The 8,512-nt window shown below is 33.7% G+C and overlaps 1 pseudogene; it reads right to left on the bottom strand.

Annotated features, from left to right (window-relative positions):
• Positions 1-510: 510 nt before the first annotated feature.
• LOC149217254 (putative receptor-like protein kinase At1g11050 pseudogene) lies at positions 511-2,446 on the bottom strand (annotated as a pseudogene).
• Positions 2,447-8,512: the final 6,066 nt, after the last annotated feature.

The following is an 8,512-nucleotide window of genomic DNA, read 5'->3' as shown; positions in this document are numbered from 1 at the left end:
TTTTGTGACTAACAAAATGATTCACCAAAATCAAAACTTTTGATCCGTGCCCACTACTAAAATATAATTTCAATAAATACATGAAACGTGAATGCATGAGCTTCATAACAATAAGATTATGTTTTCATATAAAAATGATAACAAACCATGGTTAATATATTTTGTTTTTTAAAGGACAATAAAAAACATAAAGCTTAAAAAATAATGACAAAAAGAATATATTATGAAAAGTCCAGAGAAATAATTTCCGGTTCCGGATTCAAATTTGAAAAGTAATTTTTTATTTATATGGGAAATAATTTTAGATCAGAAAATAATTATTTTTTATTTATTTTGTTTTTTCAACTAAATGTGAATATATAAATAAATTTGTGCCCCGCACTAAATAGCTTTGAGGGGCTCTGACTAATTCAAATTTGAACCCTTCACTAACATTCAAGAGCCATCGCTGAGATCGGTTATTACAAACAATAATCACAAGATTTCATAGATACTACAAATCAAGTCGCTGAACCGGCCATGTTCTTCCACAGTCCAAACTGTCGTCGCGACTCGCCTCCCTATCCGGGCACCTCTGTTATGGAGATCCGATCGAGAGTCGCAGTCGCAGAAAAATAGAGAGTAGTTTCGCCGTTACCATGGTTAAGCGACTCGTGCGTGAGAGGAAAAGGCCTATCGGGTATGTCCGGAATCTCAATGTCCCCTTCCAACATCTTCAAAGCTTCTACCATCGTCGGTCTGAAAGCCACCATAACATGGGCGCACAGAATACCCACTGTAACAAATTTCACCATGCTTCGCTCTGCCCCACTGTGACGGATTCTTTCATCTACCACTTCCAGAGCTTTGCCCGCTTTCAAAAGGCTCCATGCCCAATCCGTAATAAGGTAATCGGAGGTTGATTCCAGCGTGGTATCAAGAGCCCTTCTGCCGCTCATGATCTCCAACAACAGAGCTCCGAAACTATAGACATCGCTCTTTTCTGTAAGTTGGCCGTAGAGAGCGTATTCAGGGGCCAAGTAGCCGTGCGTCCCTGCTACCCTCGTGGTCAAGTGGGATCCTCCGTCTTTACTCATAATCCTTGCCAGGCCGAAGTCGGACACAAGGGCATTCATCTCGTCGTCCAGCAGAATGTTAGTGGGTTTGATATCTCTGTGATAAATGGGGGGCTGAACACCGTGGTGAAGATAAGCCAGGCCCTTGGCGATACCCAGGACGATGTTTTTCCGCTGCTGCCAGCTCAAAAAAGCCGAGACGATGTGATCGTTAAGGCTGCCATTGGGCATGTAATCGTAAATCAAGAACCGCTGGTGCCCCCCCATGTCGTCGCTGGCAACACAGCATCCTCTCAAAACCACGAGATTCCGGTGCCTGATGTCATTAATAATTTTCACTTCGTTTAAGAAATCTGCATCTCCTTCGGCAGAGCAGTTCTTGATTCTCTTCACGGCGATCCTCTGTCCATCGGCAAGCGTTCCCTTGTACACCGTCCCGAATCCCCCTTGACCGATGCGATTGGCCTCGCTGAAATTTTGGGTCGCGGCTTTGATCTCCTGGATGCTGAACCACACTGCGCCCGTGTTGCGTCTGACCCTGACGGTTGTTCTTAAAAGGTCTCTGTTCCGCCTTATAAACTGCCGGTGCGCAGCGCCACGGTTCCTCCTCTCCCGAAGTAGATAAACGATCACAAACGCCGAAACGGAAACGACAATAATCGCAGCTGCCGTACAAGTGGAGATCAAAATAAGACGGCTGCGCTTTTCCTTGGGTTTGGGCGCAGATAAGGGCAAGGCGTATGCACAGAAAGCGGTCTTCGCGCTCTTCGGCCCGAATTCGTTCACAACGCCGGCGGCATACAGGACCGCGAAGTAGAAGCAATTAAGACTGGTTCTCTCCGTTGCGTTTTTATTCATCCCCAACAATCTGGTGATAACTTGCTGAGCGCCATCGTTGCATAAATTGCAAGCAGCTAAGTTTGAGAGATCTCCTTTGCAAGAGGAATCGATTTCAGTTGTGCCGAGCAAGTCAATCCAGTTCTGTTTCGTTTGTATGCCGTCGCACAGACTGGGACTCGATACAAACATGGATGTGTCGTTCAGGCAGCGGGCCACCAAGTTCTGGGGAAGATCGGCGGTATCCATGGAAGAAAGCTGTTGTTGGAAGTCATTTAGGCAAGCAGTGGCGGAGGCATAGTCGCGAAACTCGAACATGGAGGAGTCTTTGAGGTGTTGCGCTAGGCCTGCGGCGAACAGGCTCAACAATGTCTGGCAACAGTTCCTCCCATGATCTGATCCTGATTGCCTGCAAGAAGAGGTGTCCCATGGAAGTTGATGGACGTAGTGAAAATCCGTTGGACATGAGGCAGCGTATGCGCTAGCGATCGTGAACAATTGTAGCAGCAGCGCCCTGCTAATCTTCATATTTTTCACTCTTCCTCTGCGAGAAGAATGGCAGGCAGAAAAAAAAGTAGATCAGGTGGCTGTTCGGGACTCTCTACTTTACTGTTATTGCTATAACGATTGACTTGAAAAATCTCGTGCGCTGGATTTGTGGAAGTCAGGTCAGAGAAGGTGGCTGGCTCCAGACATCTGGAAGTCAGAGCAGAGAAGGTGGATGGGTCCAGATTCTGGAAGTCAGAGCAGAGAAGGTGACTGGGTCCTGTCAAAATTCACTGGAGTCAGTGTTCTTAGTTATGGACGTGATGTTTTGTTGCACGACTTTCTTCAATTCACTTCGACCGAATTATTCCAAATATGGGTTGAATGATTCTAAATACAAATACAAGGGCGTGGCATGATTTTGAAATATGAGTGGTTTTAGTGAGATTTTTTTGAAATTTTTTTTTGGGTATTTTAGTTTAATTATTTTAAAATTTTGCTGAAATTTATTGGAATTATAAATTTGATGGATAATTTTTACACAATTAAAGTGTCTCTGAGATTTTTCAAGGTGCCGAATCTATATATACAGTGAAAAAAACTAGTGTAAATACCCAAAATTCAAAAAAATATAAAATATTATATGTTTGAGAGTTTTTTATGATTTGATAAAATCAATTTTCAGTTAAATTATAAATTTTCATTTTAATAGTTTCAAAAATCATCATTCAAATCTATTCAAACTTATATTTTATAATTCCAACTTATAACTCTAACCAATCTTTATAAAATTCTAAACACATTCATTAAAAAAAAATATAATAAAAAATATTCTATATATAACGAAATTTACATTATATTTGGTTAATCTTTATTACCACTTTTTATCTTGGTTGTCCCAAATTAATCTTGACACAGCGAACTTTTTATATTGGGTACCCGAACCATTAATATTCTATAAAACATGTTTTCAATTGAATATATAAATTTAACATTTTCAACTTTAAAAAATTCAAATTTTGAAATTATAAGTTTGAATTATTCAAATTTAGAAATTATAAATTATTCAAACTTATATTTCGACATAATTTTATAAAATTCTAAAAAAAAATATGCTAAAAACTATTCCGTAGGTAAAAAGCTGGCATTATATTTTGTTAATCTTTATCACCTCTTGCAGTGTATTTTTTATAGCCATAGGTAAAAAATTATGTTTTTTTGTCTTGAAAGATATGGAAATTCCGGTCATATTTTGAAAAAATTGAGAGGGATTTTTGTAAATCCAAGTAAAAGCTGGTAAAATTCTTAATTTTAGGTGCCCTAACAAAATTTTGATGGTGCTGAATCTATTTCCACCATCAAAAACATGATTCAAACACTGCATCTACAAGATTTTTTGAATTTTTTTGCCCAGATTCCGACCACTTTTGGCCGTCCGGACAATTCCTCCACCTCTATAAACGATTCATTTTTTATATTAATTACCCACACAATTGATATCCTATAAAAGTAATTATTTATTTATAATAATACGATTTTTTATATAAAAATAAATTTTAAAAATAATTAAATATTTTGATTATATAAATTATAATATAATATTATTGTTTATATTAAATTTTTAATATATAAATAAAATTAAAATTTTATTAAATATTTTAAGTATATAAATTTAACAACTTAAAATTATAATTTTCCATATTTTCAACCACTATTTAAATAAAATGAAAATTATTGTTTAAATTAATTTTTATGTAAAAATAAATTTTAAAAATAATTAGATATTTTGATTATATAAATTATAATATTGTTTATATTAAAATTTTAATATATAAATAAAATTAAAATTTTATTAAATATTCTAATTATATAAATTTAACACCTTAAAATTATAATTTTCCATATTTTCAACCACTATTTAAAAAAAATGAAAAAAAAAAATAAAAACTAAAATTGCTCATTGTTAAGCACGGTCCAATTATCTTCTATCTCATCAATTCTGAAATGGCGGAACGTTGGCTCAGCGTTCCCAACATGGGAATAGGGAATATGTATGTATAGGTGGTGCTTGTGGATTCCACCAGATTTGAACAAGTATCCCAACAACCTGACGACCTACGTTAATGTTTTCTTAATTTATAGGTGTGAACAATTATGGATGCCAGCGGTAATGAATCAAATATTTATGATTCAACATTTAATATTTGATTTTAATCTAACTTTTTACATTTAGATTAGGATTCAATTCGTTTTCTATCTATTTGTGAAATGAAAATCGTAGGGCTAGATTAGACGAGATTTAGATTTAATAATATTAATATTAACATAATTATATTAATAAATGTAGTTGATATATGTTAATAGATTTATGTTAATTCACAACCATATTAATAAATGAGGTTGAAAAATGCTTATAAATTTTAATGGTATAAATCTAATATTAATATTCATATTAATAAATATATACTAATAAAAATAATAACAATATTAAGCAAAGTCTTTCAATAGAAATCACATGAGAGAAATTTTGGCTGACGCATTTCGAACCAACAAATGTGGTTCATCATGAAGACGCAGACCATGGCAAAGGCTTAAATAGAGACCAATGTAGAGACATAATTTCAAGTAACCACTATATTTGAACAATAATATTTAAATTATAATATTAATTTATTAATATATTAAAAACAAATATTATTAAGTAACAACTATATTAAATAATGATATTAATTTATTAAAAAATATTAATAAGTAAAGGGTATATTAAACGGCTAATTTTTTAAAAATAATATTCAAATTAATTTATTAAAACCAAATATTATTAGATTTGTGAAAATCAATATTTAAATAATGATATTAGTTTATTAAAAAATATTTGTAAAACTTTACTTAATTCATTATGGATCTCATAATATAGAGAAAAACAATATTACAAAAATAACTATTATAATAAACAAAATTTATTAATTTGTATTAAAAATTGTTAATCATATTAAATATTGTTAACTCTTTTCATGGATTAACTATTATTATAATGATATTAAAATAATTATGGTTATTATTATTATTATTATTTATATTATTATTATTATTATTATTTATATTATTATTATTATTAATTAATATTACTACAATTATTACTGAACATTATTATTTCAATTTAATGATGATGATGATGATGATGATGATGATGTCCAGTGAGACCAAACTTTGGTCTGTCGGACCGAAAGAAACAAATTATTTAGTTTGATTTAAGATTTTATTCCTATGCTCAAAAAGCTTGGAGAGAAGCCTCTCGAGCTCACTATAATTTTGACATCGTAAAAGGCTAGGAAGGTCAATATTGCGACAAACATTATGAAACTGAGATCTAATATGGTTGTACGCGGGGCACTCTAAGTGGAAGTGGTTTTCATTCTCGATGTTCCTATTCTCACAGAGATGGCAGATCCTTTCCATCCATGGTGTTTTAGGAACTGCCAACGACCTGTTTCACTATGGAGCTCATGGGAATTCGTTCTAATCTTCGCTATACTAATTTTCTTCTATGAGCTAGTTAAAATAGAGAGATACTTTTGATCTTCTAGGGTGGGGTTGATGACCTTCTTATAATAACTTAATTTTCTTTTAGCCGCTAAATCTTTCTCACACCACATTTTTTCTTTGAACTTAGAAGTAACAATATTTTTAATGTTATTAATGTTTTGCAATGCATCATTCTCGTTGATCTCCCAATAGTTTAACCAGGCCCTCGTGTCTTTATACCACCCCCATTTGAGCCTTAGGTGGTTTTGGCTGGAATTTAAAGCTAGCTTAGGAAGTCTATGATCTCCTATGTTATTGAGTTTGTGCTTGTACAACAGAAGCCTAATCATAGCTAGGCTCTTGATAGGGGAAATACCTACTTCTATAAGGAGAATAGGATAGGGTGTATTAATTTTAATTTTCAGATTATACATTATAAAATGCTTCTGAATTTGCTCAATCTTTCTCAAGGATTCTCTAGAGATGCTGCAACCCCAAACCTCACATCCATATAAGATAACAGGAGTGACTAAAGTTTCAAAGAGGAACTTCCTTTTATCCCACATTACGAGGTTTTCCGTTTTACAATTATTTTCAAAACCAAAATAAGCTTTCCACCCCCCATTAATCCTTTTCTCAATGCTATAGTTCCAGTTGAGCTTGTGATGAATATCAATTCCTAGGTACTTGTAAGAATACACTTCCTCCAAGTTATTATTATCATACATAAAATTAGCATAAGTGTCCTTCTTGGATTTGATAATCATAACTTTTGTTTTGTCAGTGTTAACAGTCATACCCATGGTAGAGCAGAAATCCTTAAGAAGCTTGAGTTGCTTATCAAGATCAGATGGGCACCTTGCGAGAAGAACAATATCGTCAGCATAGAGAAGAAGGATGACGACTATCCCAGCTAAGATCGTGCCAGCACATCCTGCTTCCTCTAAATAACCTTCGAGCTTGTCGATGTAAATGCCAAATAGGGTAGGGGAGAGGGGGCAACCTTGTTTAACTCTGATATTACACTTAATATTTTTCGACCACCCCTCATTGCTCTTTATCTTGGAAATTACATTCTCGTATAACCTTATAGCGGCAGATCTTAACTCGAAAGGAACCTTAAACTCTTCTAATCTATCCCAAAGGTTGTTTCTAGGAACCGTATCGAAAGCCTTTCTAAAGTCCACAAAGAAACAAAAGAGATTGGATTTATCATTACGACATTCCTCCATAATGATCCTAAGCGTAACGAGGTGGTCTGTTGTTGAGTGATGCCTTCTGAAACCCGCTTGTCCTTTAGCCCGTTTACCTTCACTTTCAAGCCATATGCTCAACTTCTTTTCCAAAATACTACCATATAACTTGGCTAAGAGAGGGTTGATCATAATTGTCCGATAATTAGAGGGGTTATTTGTATCCCCACTTTTAAAAATAGGGATAATGAGGCTCTCAGTCCATGGTTTAGGGAACCCTTGCTTGACTGCTTGATTGAAAAGCTTATGGATGTGGGGGATGAGGATAGGACCTCCAATTTTTAAGATTTCCACCTGGTAACCTTCAATGTCCTTAGCTTTCCCATCAGCTAGGTGATTAACCCCAAACTCAATGTCTTCTAAAGAGAAAACTTTTTTCGTTATGAGTAGGGTTTCAAAGTTATCCATGACATTTGGAGATTCATAAAGCTTTTTAAGATAGGAATTCCAATCGTGTAGAGCAATTTTATTATTATCTTTAGTTTTCCTAGTCAGAATCTCCCTCCAAAATTTCTTAGGAGCTACCTTAGAGAGGTGTAAGAGATTCTCTTGTCTTTGACGAATGTACTGCCTCTTTTTCCTTTTAGTTAGGGCATTGTATATTTTTATCTTGTCCATTCTAAGAGATTCATCAACAACTTCTTTAATTGCTCTCCTCGCACTTTTACAATCTTTGTCATACCATGGGTTGGTTTTCCTAATTCTTTTATTATTTGAAACTTCAATTGAGAACTTGTTAATAGAATATGAGAGGATTGTAGTAAAATTATGATAGAGGTCTTCTATGTTGTCTATACTAGATAAAGGAAGCAAATAATATTATTAAATTTAATATCATGATTAATTAATAAATATTAATAATAATAAATTCATGCATTTAACTAAATATTGATAATAATCAATTAATAATAATTAATTAATACATTTATATTAAACCATGGAATTACTATTCTAAATCCAAGGTATATAAACCCTACAAATAAACCCAAGGGATTAATAGTATAAATCCAAGGTATATAAACTCTACGAAAAATATTATAAACCGTAAAATAAACATGGTTGATTTTCATATTGAGACAATCTTTGTCACAATCAAGTGTTGGACCATGATTGACCATGGTTGATAATGATCGATATTATAAACCTGAGGGAATAATAAACCAAAGGAAAAATACTAAAAACCAAGGGAATAAAATAAACCCTATGATAAATATTATAAACCCTAAAAAAAACATAGTTGGCAATGGTTGAGCTTCCGTTGGTTTTCATATTGAGACAATCTTTGTCATAATGTGACATTGGACCATGGTTGATTGTGATTCACTATAATTATAAACACAAGATTTATATTAAACC

Source organism: Pinus tabuliformis, chromosome 1_1 (assembly GCF_031772625.1).
Source record: "Pinus tabuliformis cultivar Carrire ecotype Pingquan chromosome 1_1, CPIR1, whole genome shotgun sequence".
In the NCBI taxonomy this organism is placed as follows: domain Eukaryota; kingdom Viridiplantae; phylum Streptophyta; class Pinopsida; order Pinales; family Pinaceae; genus Pinus; species Pinus tabuliformis.
Note: the sequence above shows the minus strand (reverse complement) of the source record. Positions and strands in the feature narration are given on the sequence as shown.